This window comes from Myodes glareolus, chromosome 13 (assembly GCF_982192425.1).
Source record: "Myodes glareolus chromosome 13, mMyoGla1.1, whole genome shotgun sequence".
In the NCBI taxonomy this organism is placed as follows: domain Eukaryota; kingdom Metazoa; phylum Chordata; class Mammalia; order Rodentia; family Cricetidae; genus Myodes; species Myodes glareolus.
In genome coordinates this window covers 38,202,544-38,226,629 of record NC_142038.1, presented here as the reverse complement: position 1 = coordinate 38,226,629, position 24,086 = coordinate 38,202,544, and the positions used below count along the sequence as shown (strand labels likewise).

At 41.6% G+C, this 24,086-nt stretch overlaps 2 long non-coding RNA genes across 4 annotated transcripts in view; one reads left to right on the top strand and one right to left on the bottom strand.

Moving 5' to 3' along the window:
• The window catches only part of LOC146891745 (uncharacterized), a 70,570-nt gene extending 65,835 nt beyond the window's left edge, over positions 1–4,735 (bottom strand). Inside the window, exon 1 of the long non-coding RNA XR_014996943.2 lies at positions 4,404–4,735. This is a non-coding gene — a long non-coding RNA (uncharacterized LOC146891745). The remainder of the gene's footprint in view (positions 1–4,403) is intronic.
• Positions 4,736–11,823: 7,088 nt separating this feature from the next.
• On the top strand, positions 11,824–23,841 carry LOC125390578 (uncharacterized). Of its 3 annotated transcripts, none has more exons than XR_015734774.1 (6): positions 11,824–11,941; positions 12,026–12,293; positions 21,639–21,751; positions 22,148–22,262; positions 22,436–23,389; positions 23,563–23,841. It is a non-coding gene; the product is annotated as an uncharacterized LOC125390578 (long non-coding RNA). The 3 variants fall into 3 exon arrangements; XR_015734773.1 differs by having other exon boundaries at positions 22,148–23,044; positions 23,268–23,389; XR_015734772.1 differs by having other exon boundaries at positions 22,148–23,389.
• The last annotated feature ends 245 nt before the right edge of the window (positions 23,842–24,086 follow it).

The following is a 24,086-nucleotide window of genomic DNA, read 5'->3' as shown; positions in this document are numbered from 1 at the left end:
TCTTGCCTAAGAGTATAGCACCTGTGACAAGGCAGCCATTCTTTATCCAATCTGCTTGTTCTTTATTTCATGTTGATAATTGTAGGTGGAGGCTGCTTTACATCTTTACATGGCTTATTTTATTTACTCTTTTAATCTATGACTGTCTGTATTCTGTTTCTTTAAAGGCTTTATTTTTTATCTATATTCTTGTTTCTCTGTCTCTCAAGCCCATGTACTTTTATCCAACACTGTGACCCTTTTAGAGGTCTTTTTCATGTGAATTTGTCTTTATTGCATATCTATAATCCTTTTCTGACCAGGACTGCTTCTTAAAATGCTAAGCAGCGTGGCTAGGACTACGTCTGCTTTGCATTTTGGCTCTGCTCAGTCCAACATGGTGGAGGTCTGTTGATCACCTTTGTGACCCATGCTCACAGCCCCATTTTTAGGCACACAGCGGATCTATGTTGCCATTAAGCACGTTGTAACTCTCTGCTTATAAACGCCATTAAAGTGCTTGGCTTCCTGAAAGAGCTAGAGCCATTTCTGCTGGCGAACCAGGAAGCTAGTTAAGCTCCTAAAGAAGCCACACAGCCTTCCTCCACAGGGCTAAGTCAGGAAGACTTCTCTTAAAGGAGCCACAGTGCTTCTGCTCGCCTTCTGAAAACTGAGTCCATCCAGGGGGGAAAAAATGTGACTACCAAGAAGCTGCACTAAACTCTGTTTTTTTGTGTGTGTCTAGATTTTTTTTCTAAGCTCTCTCGGGTTTTATGTGGATATAGTCAGCATGTTGGCATGTCATTCTGTAGGCAGAAGCTGCTTGTTTGCTTCCCAGCCACACAGACACGAAATAATCACACAGAAATTGTACTAATTACAATATGTTTGGCCAATATCTTAAGTGGTTTCTAGCTAGCTCTTACATCTTAAATATTTTACCATGGGGCTTGTGGTGTATGGGTACTTCTTTTTCCTCTGGTGGCTACATGGCATCTCTCTGACTCCACCTTCTTCCCTCCTCTGTCTTCTTGGAATTCCTACCTTGGTCTAGTCTGTTAAGCCATTGACTAATAGAGCTTTATTCATTAACCAACAAAAGCAACACATATAGGGAAGGATTTTCCATACCAGATTATAAAATAATATAGATACATGAAATGAGCAGTGATATTCACAGAAGAGCATACATACATATGGACATAGGAGGACACAGTCCAGTTCAACTTGTATAGATTTTGCAAGGCATTGGTGGAGTACCATACAGAGAAACCTCAGATCTTTGTCAGCAAAATCAGCTAGAACACATCTCTCTTCCTATATAGCAGGTATTCTGGGTTTCTTAGTAACAACCACAGTAGAACCAGTATCCTGATTCTCACCCACCTGACTGCTACAAAGAGATAGACATTCTACTGGTATTCTTCTAGTTCAAGATCACGTAATCTTACATATATATTGGACATCCTCTAGTTTGTATCTTAAAGGACTGCAAAGTGACATTTGCTGATCTCAAGTCTGTGGCACTTTAGAGGCATGCTAAGTTCTTTAGGAGTCAGGTCCTCGTTGAAAAGAATTCGTTCACTGGAGGAGTGCCCTTGAAGGAGATACTAGAACACTAGAAGTCTTGTGACTTCCTGGCCATCATGATAACAGCCTACCACAAGCTTCTCCCATAATGTACCATGTCAAAATAGGCCCATAGCAACAAAGCTAAGCAACCATAGACTAAAATTATGAGCCATCCTTATAAGTGGATCATCTCTCAGTATTTGTTACAGTGGCAGAAACTTAGCACAGTGGCCTATTTACATATACATTAAGTACTATTCAGACCCCAAGAACACCCAAGATTGAAAGAGGCCCAGCCTTGCCCTTACAGATCTTATATACTCTAGAGAGAAGAATTGTAACAGGTGTATGTAACTTTAGAAACTAAATATTCATAATCTAGTATCATCAAAATCAATGTGCAGAGAGCAGTCATAAAATGGAAGTATTTTTCTTTGGGGTACATCCCAAATAAATGCCATCACTGCAGTGGAAGCAACAGTCCAATTTTCTTCCTGTTGTTAGAAATTTTAAGATCCACCCCTCCCACTTCTTCCCACCTTGTTACTTCATCCTGAGCCATTGTATAACAAGGAGAATGTGAGAGTGCAGAAGAAAACAGCATTTCCTTCCTAAAATTGTTAATAATTCTGCATTTGTGATTTGCAATAAAGAACTCATGTCCAAGTTGATTCTACTGTTTTAAAAATTTCCTGAAGGCCATGCCTATACCCAGGAAGAGCTGCCTCCCACCACCACCACCACCACCACCACAGGTTTTACGTGGCATTGAAACTGAAGGGTACAGTCTGTCCAATCAGTCAGTGGTGGTCTGTTTCCTCTTTGCAGAAGATGCTATCAGGGTCAAGTCTAATGGGTAAAATTGAGGATACAACCTGGCATTATGGTTATTGGGGGTAAACACTGCTCTATACCAAGACTATGGCTTTCATATTCTGCCCTAAAAGGAGTACCACAAAAAGAACCATTGAAGCGTTGTCAGCAAAAGCAGAATGGGGGAATATGTGTGGAATTTCCTGTGTTAGTCTATGCAGGCCCAAAGCAAAGGTCTTCAAGTTCCCTGTAGTGAAACTCAACAGAAGCCACTTCCCACCCAGTCTAATTTTTAAGCATGGATTAACAGTTGGGTCCTGGTACTTATATCTCTTAAGTCTGGGCTAACACAACACTTACCTCACCATTGGATTCCATGGCCACAGTGGGAGTGAGTGCAAAGTCTTTTAAAACTTCTTTCTAAAAATGATAGTCACTTCTCATTAGATTTCATTGGCCAAAACGAATCAAAGAGTATATCTAATTTCCATGGGACGGAGAATACAGTATGACCCTTTCATGTTCTTGGAACAAGAAAGGCAATATATTGTCTACCAGCTTATAACTTCTATCCACATATCTCCTGCGTGATCACACAAAGAGGAAGAACCACTTGAACTTATAAATTTGTCAAACTGGTTTTTCAAAATCCATCATCACTGTATGACCATATCCATGAATTGGGTCTCTTTATATTATAGCTACTACATCGTTGAATAAGTCATCTTTGTGGGTGCTTGTTAGGTATGGGGAGTCCTGTGAGAGACATGTGCATGGTTGCCAGGGAATACAGCCCAGCCTGGAGAAAGAGAAGAAAGCTGGCATTGCAGGTATAAACACAGGAGTCAGGCACTGCATTAGACACGGTGTGTGCAATATCTCTTTAGTCATCCCAACAGTGCCTCAAGAAAAGAGCCACTGTGCAGACTCCAATCTGTCTGATTTCAGTCCCCATATGTGAGCCAGGGTCAGCCCATATAAATAATCATATTACCCTTCTTCAGTAATAATAACCATATTTTTACCCTTCTTATAGCCCTTTCAATCGATTGGTTTTGAAATGAGAACGTGCTCAGCTGCTAGGGATAGACAAGCTTGTGGAGTGTAGATACTAGAAAATACAGGTTGTTAGATGAGTTTTGAAAATCGGGCTAGCCTCTAAAGCCGTATCCCTTTCCTTTGTTCTACCCAGCACATGAAGGGAGATTGACAAGGGGAGAAACATGTTTCCTCGGTGATTCCGAGGAAAGGCACAGCTGTCGGCCTTTTCTCTTATCAGAAGGGTTCCCTAAGCGAGAAAATAGAGAGCAACTTCCACGCTGCAGACTCGGGTGTGAAGATAATGGTCAGCAGGGCTCGGTGAGCTGCCCGCGTTCCTGTTCCAACAAGCTTTTGACAAGAGCACGCCTGCCAGGGAAAGAGAAAGCTCTTCATTCTGCCAGGAGACAACACACAGCTGCGCAGACCGTTACTCCGCTAAACCCGGGGAGAAATGCACAAGCTGTCCTAAATGTGCCACTCTACCGGGGTTTCTACGTCCTTTTCATATTTTAATTTTTCAGTCCGTGTCTACTATTTGATATGCCACAAATCAGCCTCTCAATGCATCCCCCACCCTGTGAAAACACACACACACACACACACACACACACACACAATCTTTCCATCTTAAAAAAAAAATAAGGCCTTGTTCTTCATTTCTTCACAGTCATCACTCTGGAACTCTGAAGATCATGACACAACACTGTTCTCTGCAGTGTCTCTCCTCTGCTAAGGAATGGCCCCTATCACTGCTCCATCCCAGAATCCTTCCTAAGCCTCGGTTACAGTGCATGAGCTGTGCCTTTAATTGGGCATTTCGTTAGAGAAGAGTGAGGAGGAAACGGAAACAAAATGGTCGGTAGTCATTTGTTTCGGGGACATCATTGCAGTCATCAACATCTGAACCCTACTGAAGTACAGTTTCAATTTCCCTTCTCAACCATGGGGAAAGCAGTGTTGACAACACATATTTCTCTCTGTCAAAACATTTCACTTACTCGGCAATCTGTGGACAGTTGGAGAGCCATATCACCAACTAGCAGCAGCGGAGCGTTCTTCCCATTATTTTAAAATCAAAATGGCACGTGCCTCGTGAGAGGGGCAGGATATGGGCCAAGGTCCAAATTGAAAAGAAAAACGCTAACAGAGCCAGCAAGCAAAAAGGGCACTGTAAATAACCTGCCTCGTTACTGAGCTACAGAGAGAGACCGGCTCAGCAGCGTTCCATTCCAGCTTGAGGGCGCAGTCCCATTGCCCTTGAATTTCAGTCTCCTGGGAGGTCACTGAGGGAATTCTGTCAACTCTCTGCTCAGTGGCAGTGCTCGCATTTGCAAAGCGTTTCAGGCGTTTGTGTCTAATTGTTGCTGCTGGAAGATAGGCAGGGCAAAAGCAATAGGGCCACCTATTTAAAAAAGAAGTCCAAATACCAGTGAATGATTCGCTTGGTATATGTGTCTTACATAGAACAGTAAAAGAACAGGGGTCCTAAACAAGACATACACTGACAAAACTGCTGCCGTTCATAGACAAAGATATTAACCATGATGCAACCATCCCCAGTGGCTCATTTTCATTGAGAAATATTTAAAAGAAACAGTGCTCAGGGAAATGAAAACATGCTTCTCAGACAAAGGTTTCAAGCTGCACAGGAGACTGTAGAGAGTAAAAGAGAACACTGGCTGAACACAGGTCAGGATAGAAAGCTGGGGAAGCCAGGCTCTCTGGACCACCCTGAGGTTCAAATTCATGAACATGATTGCTATAGTTTGAGGGAGAGACACACCTGCAGAACAGCAAATTCAGATCAATAAAGAGCACCGCAAGCGGCCATGCTCACCATCGGGTAGCCATGCATCTCCCCAGGGTTGCAGGGTGAAGGCAGTTCAGCAAGCACTACTGATGGGCTCAGCAAAGGGAACGCCTCCCATGAGTCACCTCCAGCTACTTGTCGATATATCTTGCTGGGGTTTTGCAAAATGTGTTGTCACCCATTTAGGAAAGGTCATCGAGAATGCATGTTGACTTAAACAGTAGTAAGTGCTGCTATTAGAATCCCCGGCATCAGGCTGGCTGGGTTTCCCAAGAAGTGTGCGGTTTATCTTTCCGACAAAATTCACTGGTTTGTCAAGTTAGTACCAGCTGTTGTCTCTTTAATGGAGATGACTGTATAATTTCAAAATATCTTACTCTACGATTACCCTGCTGTCACAGTCTGTCTGGGGCGCTGAGATGCGCCCCTTGCTCTTATCTAGAAGGGTTCATTCATTTCTCCCGTCGCGCGGTTGAGCTGCACAGTGGTTACCACAGCTCTTGCCTTCCTCTTGCTTCATCAGTCACCAACAGTTACAGGCCAGAGTTAACTCAGAGTTAACTCTGAGCTTTTCCTTTCCATTCTCTCATAGAAAGGAACAACGCAGCAATGTCTGACTGGTAGATAGCTACTCACAGTTCATTCCTTTGCTTTGCAGCACCTGGAGCATGGAATGGTTAAGACCAACCTAGGAAGAATGATAAAAAGAAAGAAGGTAATTCCACATAAAATAGCAAACATAAAATAATGTGCAAAGGATATCTTTCTCTACTCTCACTGCAGTCCTAGTAAGTTATTTTAAATGTTTTTTTAAATAATTTTATTTTATGTGGGTAGGTGTCAGATCTTCTGGAACTGGAGTTACAGACAGTTGTGAGCTGTCATGTGAGTGCTGGGAATTGAACTAGGGTTCTTGGAAGAGCAGTCAGCAATCCTAATCACTGAGCCATCTCTCCAGCCGCCAATATTTGAAATTTTAATTTGGAGGGCTTTAAGATCTTAGTAGGCAGCCCAGAAGGGTCTCAGACTATTTTTTTTATTAATTTTGGCTTATACTTTGTTCTTTTTATTTATTCTTCTCTCCTATAATAAATACATCCTAACCACAGCCTCCCTTTCCTTCACTTATTTAGACTGCTCCCCGATTCTCCTCTCTTCCACAATCACATCTCCATTTCCTTAAGAAAAGAGCAAGCCTCCCAGGGATATCACTTGAACATAGCATAACAAGATACAATAAGACCAGGCTCAAATCCTCATATCAAGACTGGACCAGTCAGCCTAGTGGGAGGAAAGGGTTCCAAGAGCAGGCAAAAGAGTCAGACACCCCACAGTCCCACTTTTAGGAGTCCCACAAGAACACCACTCTCCACAACCATAACATATGCAGATGACCTAGTGTGGATTCATGCAAGCCATACTTGCCTCTTTAGTCTTTGTGAGTCCCTATGAGCCCTGCTTAGTTGGATCTGTGAACAGTATTCTTCTTGTATCCTCAACCCCTCTGGCTCCTACAATCTTTCCTCCCATTTTTGCAAGAAGTTCTTCAATCTCTGCCTAATATTTGGCTGCGGATCTCTGCATCTACTCCCATCTTCTGCCTGAGGAAGCATCTTTTGGCTATTGGGCTAGCAGAATATCATTAGGAATTATTTCATTGACATTTCTTTTTTTTTTGCCAGTTGTGTTTGATTCTATCCTAGGGCTCTGGGCTATCCAGTTTCCAATTCCTGACCATCCATGGCCCCAAACATTCAGTCGTACCTTGTTCCATCTCCAAAATGCTAGGGTTACAGGTATACACCTACTCTCCTTGTGTCTTGATGTTTAATTCTTGTTCCTAGCTGAGCAACCCCCCTTCAATACAATCTAAGCTATTCATCCACAGTCACTGTATCTTGGGTTAGGTCTGAGATCCAAGTTCACAGCCACTGTCTTTCCTGCTTTGTTTCTCAGAGTTTGGGGAGCAAGATCAAGTCAAGCTGATAATAAAAAGGGTTAACTTTTACTCCAGAAAGAATCCCATCTACATTACAGTGAGATGCCCAAAAAAGGCAAATGGGACTCACAGATGAGTCAAGGAGGAGATTCTCCTGTGGTGGGATTCAAACCATAGAACTGCCTTCAGAAGTCTAGGTCACTCTTCTTTCCCTGTGCCCTGCACCCTTCCTCAAGAGCACAGCACCCCGCCTTGGTACTAAGGCCCACTTTCCTCTGAGACTACTTAAAATATTCAAATAAATCCATGGTGCAAAATTTTGTAAATGACCGAGACTTAGAGGGAAGTCTTTGCAAAAGACCAAGACTTAGAGGGAAAGGGAAAGGAGAGAGGGGAGGAAAGAGAGAGGTTTTCGCTTTAAAATGTGGAAGATTCCTTATAAAGATTCAAATCTCTTGAAGATCTCTGTATGTGCCAGCAAAAGTCCTGAAAGTTGGTCGATACTTTCTTGTTGTTGCAGAAGGAAAAGCAATACAGATAGAAAGGCTTGCTGATCACTGGCTGGTGGCTACTGACTATTTTAAACTTTGGTTCAACATGGCTCTTTCTTCCCTTTCAGTGCATCTGGATGGCATCTAATGGTTTAAACTGCATGGTTCACCTCCGTGAGTGTCTTACAGTCAGCTCTCTGTTATTAGGATGCAGCTGTCATTTCTTGGCTATGGTCACCAAGGTGATGTTGTTTGGCCACTTTCCTCAATCATTGTGAGGACAGATGCACAGCTGAGCAGAATGCCTGGTGTCTAGGGAGCCATACACCAGGGTCTTGGAGGACGGGGAAGTCAGCAGAGGAATCTCTGAACCACGTCCCGAGTGCGGTTTAGGTCTGCTTTATCTGCTCACTCTAAGAGTTACTTCAGGACTGCCCCACTAACCAAGAGAGGACCCAAATCAAACTTGGTGCATGGCAAAGCCACATGTCACACCTTAGCCACTGTCAAAGCTAACAGTTCCCCTCCCTTCACAATTTCTGAACCTGAACTCTACAGGACTATAAAATATCCACAGAATGACATCTGGGTTGTTTTTTCCTGTTGCTATGGTAAAATAATTCGTCAAAGGCAAATTCAGGGAGAAAGGGTTATTTCCATTCACAGTTCCAAGGTCCAGGCCATCGCTGGGGGATGCCATGGCAACAGGAGCTTGAGAGAGCAGGTCATCTTGCATCCACGATTAAGAAGCAGAGAATGATGACAGCATGCCGCTGCTCAGCTCCCTTTCCCTATTTCAGGTCAGGATCCCAGCCGGGAAATGGTGCTACATGCATTGTGCATGTCCTGATTGTTAAAACAATTGAGAGAATACCCCAGAGATCTACCCAGAGATCCATCTCTCAGGTGATTTTAGATTCTGTCAAGTTGATACTTAAAACTATCAGAAGCAGCTAAATAATGGAAACCACCAGCAAACTATAACCAGGAGAACATTAGAGGGGAGAAAGAAGTGGCGGTCTGTAGGCTCACAAGTGAGGAAATCACATCAGAGATGCGGGGACCTATAAGTTTCTGCTATACCCAAGCATTGCTCCTTGACTGTCTAGGCCTTATTGGAGAACTACTGAGATGATTGTTCCTTCTTCCTGTTCCTTCTATCCTGTGCCAGGAATGACCCCAGTGAACCCTTTGGAAATACCTTTAAAAACTTGATGCAGGTACTGAAGAGATGACTCAAAGGTTAAGAGCCCTGGTTGCTCTTCCAGAGGCCCTCAATTCAATTCCCAACAACCACACGGAGGCGCACAACCATTTATAATAAAGTCTTGTGCCCTCTTCTAGCATGGAGGTGTATATGCAGGCAGAGACTATACAAAATATAAATAATAAATAAATAATGTGAATGAGTGAATGCATCTTTTAAAAGAGGATTCAGATTTCTTTGAATGTTCAAGAAGTAAAATATAATCTCGGTCTATAAAAATGTTTTATTATTGAAGAGGGAATATAAATGAACTCAAAGTCAAATCCCTAGAATATAGCAGACCAAACTTAAGAATATTTTAGAAGAAAACAAATATATGGCTCTCAAGCATGATGTAGTTATGGAACAAAATAGGAACTATGTGGACTTCAGGTGTATGGTCCCGGCACGCGCTGCTGAAGTCAACTACAGCCTGAAAGCAGCAGCAGATGGTGCGCGGGGCATGAGGAAGCTCTGCAAATGACGATAAATGCCATCTCTGGACGCTGGCATTTGAATTTTACATAAATATCATCCGTCACAGAATATTGTTGTTATTTTTCCTTTGGGGGAATTTAGTTTATTTTGATTGTTATTAGCTATAGGGCTGCATCAAAAAATAGGAGCCCAGTTTTGATTTGCAAACCATTTCTTGCTTGCAAGGGTAGCAAAGAAATGAACATGCCAGTGACCGCAGTGCGTATGTGCACACTGAGGAGCAAATGTGCTAAATCGTCTCTGTCGGCAACTCCTACAAAGAAGGTTCTAAAGGCTTTGCAGGGGAAGTCTCACCACACAAAGATGATGACTTTCCAGGGCGATTATGTAGAAGTGCAAAAATTATTACAATGCATAAGCTCCTTGGGGGCAAAGAGTGCGTCGTATGCATTTTAGTTTCCCTAACTTGCCTTACAAACCATCTACATTCAATTTATTTTTTTCTCAATTGAATGTGCTTTAATGAGTTTGTTACAAGCCTTCTCATTACATGATAGTCAACCCTTAAATGCTAACTAATGACTCAAAGATTTCAGTACAATTTAGATCAATATGCTTTTAAAAGGGTATTAAAATATTATCTGTCATCAACACTTGATTTGTTCCTGAACAATTTCAAGATGGAAAACTCTAACCTGTTTTTGAAGATGTCTTCATATAATTACTGGAAAACTAAGACCATTTATTTCTTTTCATATCATGTACCATAATTCCAGTTGGTACATGGAACTACTCAAATTCAAATTCAAATTGAGTAGTACAAATACACTACTCAAATTTCAAGCATTCAAGCACATTATATAGCCATGTATTGGAGTTACATTCAAAAGATTAATGGGTTTTAGGCAGGGACACAGATGACCAGAGAGATTAAAAAGCCTGAAAACCCACATTTGATTCCCAGAATCCAGATTAAAAAATCTGGGTGTGGTGACATGAATCCATAATTTCAGCTCTCCTAAGGCTGCACAAGAGAATGAGACAGGAGACTATTCTGGAAACTTGAGAGCCAGCTAGCCTGGAATACACAGCACCGTGGGAACAAGAAGAGAGATCCTACCTCAAAAGAAGGTGGGAAGAGAAAACCAGCTCCCAAAAGCTGACCCTGCACACGCCCATATCCACACCCACTCACAACATATATAATCCAAATACATCCAGAATAACAATTAATACCAAGTTTAATTGGTTCTTGACTCAACATTCCTACTCCTATAGATTTAAGCACGACTGTAACTTAGAGTTGGAACTTGGGACTGCATTGGCAACTATCCCTAGCACGTCAGTGGTCCAGGCTGAGGAGCCCAGCGCAGTATGGTGAAAGGTAAGGGAACGTTCAATCATTTTTCAGTTTCAGGAATCTCTCTGGTACCTCCAATGCAGGAAAGACTTACCTTAAAGCATTTTCTATAAAGATATTCTCAAAGATAAACTAGGTTCATCAAAATACATAGAAAATTGTCACCTTCTCTTTTTGTGTGTGTCTCTCTCCCCCTTCCCTTGCTCCATCATTTCCTCACATAAACACAACTCCCCCCCCACACATAAGCACATGCATGCATACACATGAACATAGTTTTTTCTCACGATGACCAATATATAATAATGTTAAAATCTTCCTTCCATTTTCACCATACTGCATTCTTAGCCTGAGTATCTCAGCTAACAGCTATAAATTGGGTCTCACAATACAACCTTCTTTAAGAATCTACAGGAGATATTATAATATTGTATGGAACTATTCAATACTAAGAAATGAGAACCTAAAAGCTATCTTTCACTTCAAAGTATTCTTAACTTTGTTTCTCAGAATAAAGAATCTGCATGCGGTTCCTGTTTTCTGTGAGCCACAAGAGGCCAGGGTGTCAGGGCCCACATTTGTCTTCAGATGACAAGGCCAGAACTTGATAGTCAGACCACCTCAGCCAGTAACAGTGTAAATCACTCACACATCTCCTGAGGCCCATCAACAGAAAAGAAGTGAGAAAACACAATTAGCATTCACATCAACCTCAGTTGTTCATGGTCTTCCACTACCTTAGAGCTAAGGCAGATAAAGGCTAAATGGTTTGCCAAGGTCCCTCTGCCAGCAGCCAGTGTGTGAAGTGAGCTTGAGTCCCTGGAAAATCCTGTGACTTCTGAAAGCATATGCAGTCATCTCTGGCCACTAGAAAACTCTTCTGAGCTAGGGAAACTGTCAGCTCTCCTCTAAGATCTGTGCCTGTATGCCTGAGGCAAATTGACTGGGAAGAGCTTCTCCAGGCACGGTTGTCACCTCCTCTGAATAGAGTGGGTTGACTCTCAGGCAAGGAAAACAAATGAGGAGTTTCTGGCTCAGCGCTGAGGAAAAGTTGAAACCTGATCAGCTCTCAAAGTGTCTCCTTCTGAAAGTGACTGCTCAGGCTAGCACTGTTGAGTTTCATTAAGTCAGGATCAGTCCGTCACAGTTCTGAGTCAGTGCCTGCACATTTCGCTAAATTCCAGACAGGACTAAACCAATCATTTTACTTCAGAAAGCATGCTGTGGAAACGGGGATTCAGTCTTTTCGGAGGTGAAACCAAAATCTGAGCCAAGAACAGATCCCCTTTTTGTATTCATCACTGGCTTGACTTTCTTCCATGCTCTTCCTTCCCAGGCAAGAGCCACAGAATCATGGGAAAGGGAAAGCGGTCTCCTTCAAAGATGCAGTTTTGATTGTGACCTCTGATCTGGCTACAATTTCCTCTGCAACTTGGGCTGCTGTATCCAGGAAGCAGCAGCAAACTGAAGGGAGACTTGAAGGCGTGGAGAAGAAAGTGGACAGAGAATGAAAACGACAGAGAAGAAATGTGATAGCTAATGTGGAGAGCAGAACCCAAGAAAATTTACAGATGTTTATCCTCGATAATGAAATGGAAATCAGGGTGAGTACATTCTGAGGCTCTGAGCCTTCACTGTGACGAGCTAGGAAGAAAGAAGAAGCCACACGGATGAGAACGGTGGTAAGAGAGCCAGGTCAGTGCTGCTGCTCACGCTCTGACCCATTCCAACGTGAATTATCATGAGGAGTGGTACCACTGAGGGACCCTGGCATACTTGGAATTTCACCTGAGCAAAGACTAGCTAAGAGCGTTTTTGAAATTACCCAGTGTATTAATCAGGGTTCTCTACAGTCACAGAACTTATGGGAGAGAAAGAGAGAGAGAGAGAGAGAGAGAGAGAGAGAGAGAGAGAGAGAGAGACATATGGTGTCTCAGCTGGTGTTCTGTATATGCTGGAAAAAGTAGGCTTCAATTTCAGTGATGGAATGGATAGGCTAGCAAGGTGAAGGCAAGCAGGCAAAAAGTAAAACCTTCCTTCTTCCATGTCTTCATATATGCCGGAAGCTTCCAGAAGAAGGTGTGACTGGATCAAAGGTGTGTCATCTTTCTGCCTCAAGATTAGGATCCTGTGTCATTACCACACCTTTACTCTTCCATCCCTCCTCCTGTCTTTAACCAAGGTCTGACCCCTAGGAGTGGGTCTAAAGGAGGAAGACATTACGGAAAGGCTAAGGCACATGTATCTGATTCTTTGTGATCTGACTTGAGTTGAATGGTAAAACAGTTGTTTGCTTCATGAGCCTATGAACGGAGCCTAGACCATTCTAGGGCCCTCGATCAAGGCTCTATGGACATGCACAATGCCTGGTCCAGCAGGCTTGTACTACTCATAAGCAGTCAACAAATATTCCCCACAGTATTTTCAAAACTCCAACCCATCAGAATATTGTAGCTATCCCCTAGTAAAAAGGTGTCCTAGTTAAGGTTAGATTGCTGTGTTGAAATACTATGACCAAAAGAGACTGGACGTAGAGGGTATTCGGTTTACACCTGCTCATGGCTTTTCATCATGAAAGGAAGCCAGGGCAGGAACACAAACAGGGCAATAACCTGGAGGCAGGAGCTAATACAGAAGTCTTGGAGGAGTGCTGCTTACTGGCTTGCTTCCCATGGCTTGCTCAGTCTCCTCTCATATAGAAACAGGACTACCAGCCCAGGGATGGTACCACCCACAACGGCTGGGCCCTCCCCCATCAATCATTAATTAAGAAAATGTTCTACAGATTTGCATACAGCCCCATCTTACAAAGGTATTTTCTTAGTTACAGTTCCCTACCCTCAGATGAGTTTAACTTATGTCAAGTTGACATAAAACTATTCAGTTCAGTAGAAAAGGGAATTCACAACTAAAATCTTTTGCCTGAATACTTCAATCCATGGACAGAAGAATCAGGGATCAAATGGAGTTGAAGTCCTGATACCAGTAGCTAAGGGAGGACCTTGAGGATTTCATCCTGTATCTCAGCAACTGTGTTGTCCTGGTGTCCAACCCCAACGTTGAGAACAGTACCCCAATACCCACATGCCATTGATAACCTCTGAAGGTCCTCCTTCAATTTAATCCCCCAAAAGTACATGCTTCCAAAAATGGTTTTAAATATTCACAGGTGACAAGATCTATTCTTGATTTTCTTTATTGCTGGGAATATTGCTCAGTTCAGAGCATGGCTGCTTTCACTATATACTTCTCAAAAATGAAGACCATTAGAACACTGAGAAATAACTGTCTAGGGTATTAAGGTTTATTAGAAGCTCTGTGTCTTTCAGGTATTCTGTTATGCATTGCTGCTGATGGGAGCAAAAGGACTAAATGGGTATCTAAGGATACTAAGTGAAAGTCTAATTTGACCATGACATTTCACTGTTCGTGTGTGTGTGTGTGTGTTCAGTTTAAACTCTCTAGGATTACTCTCACCACTGGCATCCTGAACTGAACCACAATAGAAAAGACAGCGACAATTTTAGAGAGGGCTTATAGTAGAGGGACAACAGCATCTCCACTGCAGTAGCAAAGATGATGAACTTGGGTAGCTGAGGAGATCAGAGGGGCAAGAGGAGAAATAGGAACAGAAGCTCAGAGAGGGGAGAGTATGATGTGTAACCACATGAAGAAATGGGATAGACTGGCAAGGAAGACATTCAGTGACATCAGAAATGAGGTCGGGCAGGTATGGTGGAACATGCCTAGTATCCAAGCACTTGGGAGGCTGAGGCAGAGAAGAGAATGATGAGTTCAAGGCCAGCCTGGGCTGCACAGCAGGACTTTGTCTCTAACTAGTTGGTTAGTTGGTTAGTTAGTTAGTTAACAGTTGGACAGATAGAAAAGACAGATAAATATTAGCAGTAAAATATTGTAAATTTTTTTTAAAGAAGAAAGAAGGCGGACTTTTTCTTAGCGAGAGGATGGTTACAGTTTTCAGGTGGACACTGAGCTTTCTGACATTTCTCTCTGCATCTCAAAAGCTTCACAAAAATTACTGTGATTTCACGAGTGTACTAGGAAAAGAGTCCGTGATGCCAAACCAACAGACAGAATTTCCAGGAACAGCAGAGCACTGTTGCTTTGAAATTAATCCCAAGAAATGTGACTCTAACTCATGGCCACCTTCTGAAATAATGCAACCCAAATTCTTCCTAGTCTCCAAATTGCAAATAAATCATTTTCTTATCACGAGGTGCTAATTCAGCACTGACTCACTTTATCTGTATCAGGATGTTTGGAAAGGCAGGAGTTCTTCAACCTTGGGCAATAAAATAAAGATGTTACTAACAGGAACAGCCTGTCGGAGAGTGAGATGTGCAGGGCCCCCGTCTGATTTATCTCTAGTAATATCTACTGGAGAGACAGCGGTGAGAGTGAGCTGGATCACATAGTCTACGGTGCTTGGCTCCAAAAGGTGTTTTGGCTCATTTTCCTGCTGCTTATACATGCTGCAAATGAGGAAGTGCCCAGCTGACAATTTTCTCTTCTGATTTATAGGAAAGGTCATTTAATCTCAAGTAAGCATTTTTCTAACTATTAAATCCTCCAGTTCTCTCCACCCCTTCCTTGTCCTTTCATGTTTATCTTGGTGTAATTCAAGATTGTGGGTTGTATCTATAGCAAAGGCAGCCAAAATGTGCTAGTGACTTTAGGCTTGAATATATAAATTGTAGAATGAGGTATTAATCTATGATTTATACCTTATAATATGTATTATTTATAGATTTATATGATTTGTATGGTGAAGTATTATTCTATGAAGTATAAATCTATGATTTCAGAGTTTGAATGAAAACACAATAACACTATATACAAGATGCTAAAATCAAAGAATTAATAGATAAATTATATTTATCTGTAAAAATCATAGAATTAATTAATAAATGTTATTTGTATCATATATAAATATGATATACATATATATATATATGATTTTTTGAGACAGGGTTTCTCTGTGTAGTCCTGTCTGTCCTAGAACTTGCTTTTGTTGGGGAATATTATCTTCATGTGTGTTATTTTTGTTTATGCTGCATTTGATTATCTGTGAAGCTTTGTGTCTTTGCCTCTCTAAAACACCTGATGGTCCTAATAAAGAGATGAAGGGCCAATAGAGAGGCAGGAGCAAGGATAGGCGGGCCTAGCAGGCAGAGAGTATAAATAGGAGGCCCAAGAGAAAAGAAAAAGGAGAGTGAGGGAACAAGGGGAAGAGGACACCAGGGGCCAACCACCCAACTACACAACCACGGAGAAAGAAGTAAAGAAAAATATAAGGAAGTAAGAAAGATAAAGCCCAGAGGAAAAAGGGAGTTGGGATAACATAAGGTAAGAAAAGCTGGCTGGAAACAAGCCAAGCTAAGGCCAGGCATTCATAACGAGGAATAAACCTCCATGTGTGATGTATCTGGGAGCTGGGTGGCGGGCTCCCAAAAAGTCAAAAGAGTAAAACCTCACACAACATACCCTATTGATAAGGCTGGCATCAAACTCAGAGATCCACCGACCTCTGCCTCATGAGTACTGGGAATGAAGGTGTGTACCATCACTGCCAGAGTTATCAATATATTTTTACCATACATTTATGCAAGTGTTAAAAAATGAGGCTGGATCCTCCAAAATGCACAAATTGTATAAATATAGTCTCTTTGTCTCACTCATTAATTTCCAATAGCTTTACATTATTTTCATTTACTATTCACTTAAGTTATTAAAAACTGCCTGGAATCATTACCATCACCATGTGTAGTACTGAGGATTGTACCCAGGTTTTTGTGCATGGCAGGCAGGCATTTTATTTCCAAATACTTAATGACATTATCTCCAATTGCCAAAGACCCCAGGGATAGAAAAGACCAAAGTCTTTAAAACAATTATCTTTCTTAACATTAAAGCAAAAAATTCTTATCATTGGAGAAATCCCAGAACTAGTTCACAGTAGCGATGATATTTATCTCTTTTCAATAAAGGTGCATCATCAGGAAGCCAGAACAGACAAACAAAAGCAAAGGAACACTCTTGCACTTGCTCTCAAAATTTTTTTTCTGATGTGTCCAGTACCTCACATTCTCTAACACTTTCTATATTAAAATAGTAGATCACACCTGCCAAGAAACCAAGGTGATAGCAGAAGGTCGCGGGAGATCTCCGCTGTTGTGTAATTGTCTGCCTAGAAGCGGGGCTATCAAAGAGTAAGACCTGCAACTGGAGCAGCCATAAGACCTTTCCGTGATGGTCCAGCATGTGTACCTGTCACAAGCGTTGGTAGAGATGTCATCCCTTCCCAGAAAACTAGAAATGACCTGGTAACGCCTTGCTTGCTATCAAATCTCAATAGAGCCCCAGATGGTCTCCCAGTAACACAGGGCTTTGTTATTCTTCTTCATGTTCTAATCTAAAGGCTTCTTTTTAATCCAAACAACTGCTCTCAAATGTAAATTGAGCTCATTTTAAAAGCTAAATGCATGAGGTTCTTCACTCTCAGACAATACTTCATCCTGTACGAATATGTCCCTTGTCCTACTTTCCCTTGACCCAGTTCCACCAAAGCAGCTCAATTCAGCAATTCTATTAAGACCATTATTTGTCTCATGTTTGACAAGGCTACTTGGCTTGTATATTATCTGGCGCAGGTAGAAAACCTCCCCTAAAAGTATAAATTCCCAATAATAATGCTGTCCTCTTTGACATCCACACTGATCTTTCTTCATTTGAACCTCAGAAGATCTTGTGGCTTCTGAGGTCATTTCCCCCTCTGTGGTTGTGCTACTGTATCAGAACTAATTTCTAGAGACTCCTTAAAATAATAATTTTAACCTTTGCTGAATTAAACTAATGTCCTAGTGCCTGAGAATTTGGGCTGTTCTTTAAGGAATGGTGTTGTAAAACAGTGCCAGAGAGACCTTGGCACACTGGAGCCAAGGGACCCCACAGTGGGTTAGAGACAGATACTCCATACAGACAGCACAGTGCTCACATGAAGGGTTTCTTTATTGGGAGGGAGTGAGAAAGAGGAGTGAGAAAAGGGGTGCCAGCAGCTATGTGGGAAGAGAGAGAGATACAGAGATGTAAAGAGAGACAGACACAGAAAAAGAGAGGGGGCTGTGGGAGCTGGGGAGAAGGAAAGAGAAAAAGGAAGAAGAGAGAGAAAGACGGGGTTCTGCCCTTTATAGGGACAGGAACAACGCATGTGCACAGAGACCACACTGCAGGCCAGGGCACTGCCTGCATACTGGGCACGCGTGCAGGAGTGAAGCACTCTCCCAAGCGGTGGGCAGGTGGCCTGAATGCTCACAAATGGTATACTATCACTTTAACTTGCTTTTTTATTGTTTCCAGTGTTAAAGCAAATGAGTCTATTCTTCTAGCCATAGCCAACTAATCTTATCTCAGGCATTTAGCCACCAAAATCAGTATCTTGAGACTAAAGACTAGACGGGAATCTGGTATCTCTTTTTCCCTGGTATGGGCCAGAAATGCACCTCTGCAGCAAACAGGGTCTTTAAAAGAGGCTACTGTCACCCTGACAGACACACAGACATCCGAAAAACATAGGCTCACTGTGGCAATGTTTGTCTTCTGAACACACGATCCTAAAATTAAATGACCCGGAATAGTACCTTCAGTCAAACAGGGATTCCCCAATCCAAAAATGCTTTTGCTTAACAAAGAGCAAGCACCCAAGGGGATTACTGCTTAGTGGATCTTCTCAAGCGGCAAGGAGACTAGAAGCGTGGGCTTCAAAGCAAGGCATCTAAAAGCCTTACCAAACCGAATTCACTACGGGATGTATTTCCAATAAAGTAATTGATTGTAATATGCCGTAAATGTCTGCTTCTTCGTCACTATACATAAAAAACAATTGCAACAGTAACCCAATCTAGGAGAAAAAATATTGCACATTAGAGCTTTAAGGTGATGGAAAAACCTTTTAAAATGTAAATAGCACACATTTGGGTTCAAGAGATGTATGATGAGCTGAATGAAAGACTTTCAAACATTACTCCGTATCGCATTAGAATGCATTTCTGTGTGGGAAGTGAAATAAAATTATGATTTTCTCTGGCAAGAAGAAATGACACAAGATTTCCTGTTGGTTTAAAAACAAGGAGCTTTTTTTTTCCATTTTAACAGATAATAGCGCTCTGGTGGAAGCCACCCCAGCCGCTAGTATCCATATACCCAAAGAGTCTGGAATGTTCTGGTGGAAGTTCCACCTCAAGCCCAGTCCCCCACCTCTCTCCAAACCCCGCCACATCTTAGAAAATCTGCCAAACACAGCTACTTCGCCAGAGCTGCTAAAGACCACTCCCACAGGGTATTTAAACTGCACTCAAGAAAAAAACAGACACGTGGTTTTCCTGTCCCCCTTTTCCTTCTCATCTCTGGGGGGCTGGAAAATCATCTGGGAGTGTTTGATCCATTAAACCTGGACTTTTTCTAATTCAGTCTAATTTGGTCTGATTTGGATTGCTGCATGAGTGCAGAGGATTATCGGGGTGCAGAAACTTTTCAAATAGAAGCAAATTAAGATGGAATTCACACTCAGATAAATTTAAGAGTTCTCTGAACATTTTATTTTATTTTAAAATGCATTTAGTATTTACCGAATACTAGAAATCATGTTTGTTGGAGCATCTGAATTTATAGAACAAAAATTTTAAATGATGTCATAAAAATGTGTAGGATGACCTAAATCTGAACTGTTATTGTAACACACTTATGTCTTTTGAAAGGAGAGAGAGTGCCGTTATCTTTACCTGAAAGCTGACTGGAAAACCATTTCTGAAGCCTACTGGAAGATTAGTCACAAAAGAATGACGTCTAGAAGGATTGATTAATTAATTTTATATTGGATATTTTATGTCAAATAACCCTACATGAATAATTTGAAAATACCATATTTAGTCTATTTGCATTAAATCCAAAGCAGTAGATTCAAAAGCACTCAAGTCACTGTTGGCTTAGCCCCCTGTAGTTCTGACAATACCCATGAGGGGAAGAACATTAAAAGAACTGCTTGACCAAAGCACAGAGAAAATCAACTGAAACAGCACTTACAGAGAAGAAATACAGCTATGAACACCCCACATAAAAGAGTATTTGAAGACATCAGAAGAGATTATCTGGTACAAAGCAGGGCAGAATCTGACAGTCTTCAGTTGCTGTATTGCCAAATCCCTCATTTTAACTCCTCCTTTCAGGAACACATCAACTTGTAAACAATCATTCCCAGGGGTCCGGACCCCATGCCATTGTCTCTCCCTACATGTCACCACATAGAACTTGAAGTAACATAAAATTTAGTCTAGAAGGATTAAATAATCTTATATTGGATATTTATGTCAACTAACCCACTATGAATAGTCTGAAAATGTCATATTTAGTCCATTTTCACAAATGATATCCAAAGCATTCAATCCAAAATAACTCAACCTATTGTTAGTTTAGACCTTGGTAACTTTGAAAATACTTATAGGGGGTAAAATGGAAGAACTATAACTCACTCACTGCCCCTTGCACAAATATACACTCTCGTAATCTCCCACCATTACCTCACACATACGCATGCACTCGTATGTATTTATATGAAAACAACCCTTTCCTTTTCTCTATTTTTTCTATATTTTCCCATGGGAGTAGTCTATGGTCTGAATAGATACTGATCTCTATAGCATGTGTAGGATTTGTGTTGTTTAAGCCACCCAATCAGTAGCAGTTTGTTATGGGAACCAAAGTAAAGCAATATAGAAACTTTCCATTCCTCATCTCATGATAACATGGGGCACAGGGAATTCAGGTTCAAGGGTGTGGTTGCTTTGGAGGCCATCAATCTGTGCATCTGTTCATTGCTTGCCTGCTGCCATAGCTTGGGAAGATGGTGTTTACAGTGCCGTTTGATTTTGCCTAGAAAGAAAAGCATGGGGCTACTTGGCTCTTAGACAATCACAAAATGATGATGATGGTAATTGGGCCTAAGTATTTATTACTTCCTGTCTCAGTCCAACATATCTCAACAGTTTTATTCCAGGAAAAAGAGAGTAGCAGATCTATTGAACGAGACTGTGGCCAATAGTCCATTCAGCTGCTCTCGCACCTAGTACACTTCTTCCTCTTTTCACTGATCAACTTAATCTTCTTTCTGAATTGTAGAAGACATTATCTGGAAATTTTCTGTCTCTCAATAAGTGCCTCTTGGTTCTCCTCCTAACTCCAAAAATCTACTGTGACCATTGGTTTTTTTTTTGGTTTTTTTTTTTTTGGTGTTATGGTTTTCCATCAGGCCATATGAATAATGTGTTATTTATTGTTGCAATCTTAAGAATGACAGCTTAATTCTGTTCATCCACCCTTTTCTCCCCACTTCATGCCAGACCCAGTTCAGAAGCGTGTATAAACACAGTGAAACCTTTATCTGTGAGCCTGACACCCTAGAGGGATGACTATGAAAATGATTGCGTAAATAATAAGCATTTGATAGCAGCAAGAAAAGAATCATATAGCAGGGGAGGTGGGCAGAGGGTAAAGGAGCTGTACAGGTGCCAGAAAATGCTTCTGTAAGGAGGACACATGTTGCTAGAGGTTTCTTGTCCCATCCAATCCCACAGCCACATTTAAAATAACCACTCAGAACCTAATACTAATTTCAAACTGTTTGGCCTTTTAGCTCAGGCTTATTATTAACTAGCTTTTACAACTTAAACTAACCCATTTCTATTACTCTATATTTTACCATGAGGCTCATGGCTTGTTACCTCACATTTTACTTCTCCTGTGGCTGCTGGCATCTTCCTTGACTCTTCCTTCTTTCTCCCAGTATTCAGTTTGGCTTTCCAACCTTGCTATATTCTACCCTGCCATAGGCCAAAGCAGCTTCTTTATTAACCAATGACAATAAAATCTATTCACAGCATACAGAGGAGCATTCCACATCAGCAGCAGTTTGTGCCTAAAGAGGATGAGAGAGCAAATGAGTCCATTTTGTGGCAGTAGAAGCTGCAAGCGCAAAACCCTGGAGCCTGAGGTATGTATGATTAGGCACGGTGTATTCAGGGAACTTATTGAAGGATAGTGTAGCTTGGCAAGTGACTCATTTTGAGGACTAGGGAGATATGAGATCTTGAAGACATGAAGAACACCTAGATACTAAGGGACCAAGATAACTTTATGGAATGTGGGATGGGCCAGGTTTATATGTCACTAAAGAATAACAGATGCTGATATATGTATACATACATATATACATAAACATATATGTATCTACATATATATGTGCATTGAAGAATGAGAAAGAGGGGTGGCAGTAGATGTTACGTACTCAAAAATAAAGACAGAATAGATCAAATTTTGGCAACATAAACACAGCACAAAAACATTCCAAATGAGATCAAGTCTAATATGCTACTGTGTTGTCTGCAAGCTGGAATCTGAACACAGGGCAAGGAGGTGAAGCCAATCCAGGACTGTCTTCCAAGTGAATAAGGACACCTCACTCACTTCACATCAAGGTGCCACAAAGGCTAATGCAACCCTGGGTAAGTGACGAACTTTTCCAAGGGAACAGATCACTGCAACTTTTTCAGGAACCGAGTGACACTCATCAAGAGCCTTAAACGATATGCTTTTTCATGTTGTGTCAGTAATTCTTTCCTGAGTCCTTTTGCATGAGAATAATTATAACCTGTCATCTATATCTCCATTATCGTAGTTTGTGGCGTTCAAGACTTCCGGTTGTTCTTTCCCTGTCACTGTGTCCAAAGTTTCCTAGACTTAAATGAAGTGTGGAGAAGGTAGGTCATGGAATTTACCCAAAGATGACTCGGAATCCCAAAAGACGTCTATATGCTGAAAGCAAAGGCCTTCAGATGAAGACTGAAAACCAAAGACTATAGACAGTCATAAAAGGTAAGGCGAGATGAGATGGATAAAAAAGCAGTAAGTCTCAATAAACAGTACTGTGCAAAAGAGCCCAGCGCTCCTCTGCTGGGTTGCTGGGTCTAGTTACCAGTCTGGAGGACACCCTCATGTGGCATCCCGAGGATTAGGAACAGCATAGCCCTTGCTCTTACACTCTCCCAATTATGACCTCAGAGAACAGTAGATGAGCCATCAATCTGGTGAGGAAGTTCCACATCGCAGCTTAATTTCAGTCCCTTAAGGTTAGCCCCATGCAGCTCCATTTTGTATTCTTGGAATATGACTCTGTTCTGCTCATGAAAATAGAGTGGCAGTATTGTTCCTCGGAGAAACTATCTGCAAAATGATCCATCACCTGTCCTCAGAAAAAGGGAGCTGTTTCCTAGGTAACTTAGATGAGGTAAGAGCTATTGCCTAAATGGGTCAAGTTCGGATTAAGGCTCAAGATTTCCAGTAAGAATTTTCTCTGTTTGGGGAGAGACAAATGTACATACCAAATCAGAATTGAAGAAGCTCATATTAAGTATCACCAGGGCCTTACCGTGCAATTCAGCGGGGATTATAGTAGCCCTGCTTTTGATTTCTTTAGATTGATGATTTAACAGTACTAATTTGGCTACTAGGTATTATCAGCTCCGGGCTCACCTACAAACGTCTGGAGACATCAGACAGCACCAACCTGTAGACTCTTAGAGTCTCGGTGAACTTGAATTATATCTGGAGCCACTGTTAAAAGCCGGCAACTGTAAGTATACCTAGCAAGCCTTGTCCGTGTCTTATGAAAACCACATTGCAGACGTTGGTCCACAGCCCTGCCTCTACGTTCCCCAGGAAGGACTACTGACCTACGCAGAGCCTTTGCTGTGTGCTATGTTCTCCCAGAGAATTAGCATGAAACCATTCTTTTTCCTTTCTCAGCGTTTATCCAAATCTCATCTCATCGCGCCTCATACAAAACAGTATAATTGAAACACTGATGGAACTCAGTCTCTGGGGATCCTACCACTGTGAAGGAAGAGCAGATCCCCGAGGCTCTGTAGGGAAAAGACCCGCACCCATGCCGTGGGTGCCAAATTGGCCAGCTACATGCAGTTCACGTAGCAGAGAACTGAGGCAGAGGTCAATGTAACATTCTTTAGCGTTAAGAAGACAAAGTTAAACTTTGTTGACTAAAATTAGTAAAATAAATGAAGTAAATTAAGGAAATTGGCCATTTGGTGAATTATTTTTTCAGCAAATTAGCCCAAACTGGAAATAATTGGTAATAAAGAAGGAATGGGGGTTAGCAAAGATTTAATAAGTGTCCCTAGGGGGTCACCCAACAGTTGCAAATGTTGCTCGTTATGGTAAACAAGTCTTTCACATTTTAAATATCACTTTTAAAGCAATGCAGGGGGAGTTGGAGTTCAGATCATAAATGTGCACCCACAGGACAGATAGAA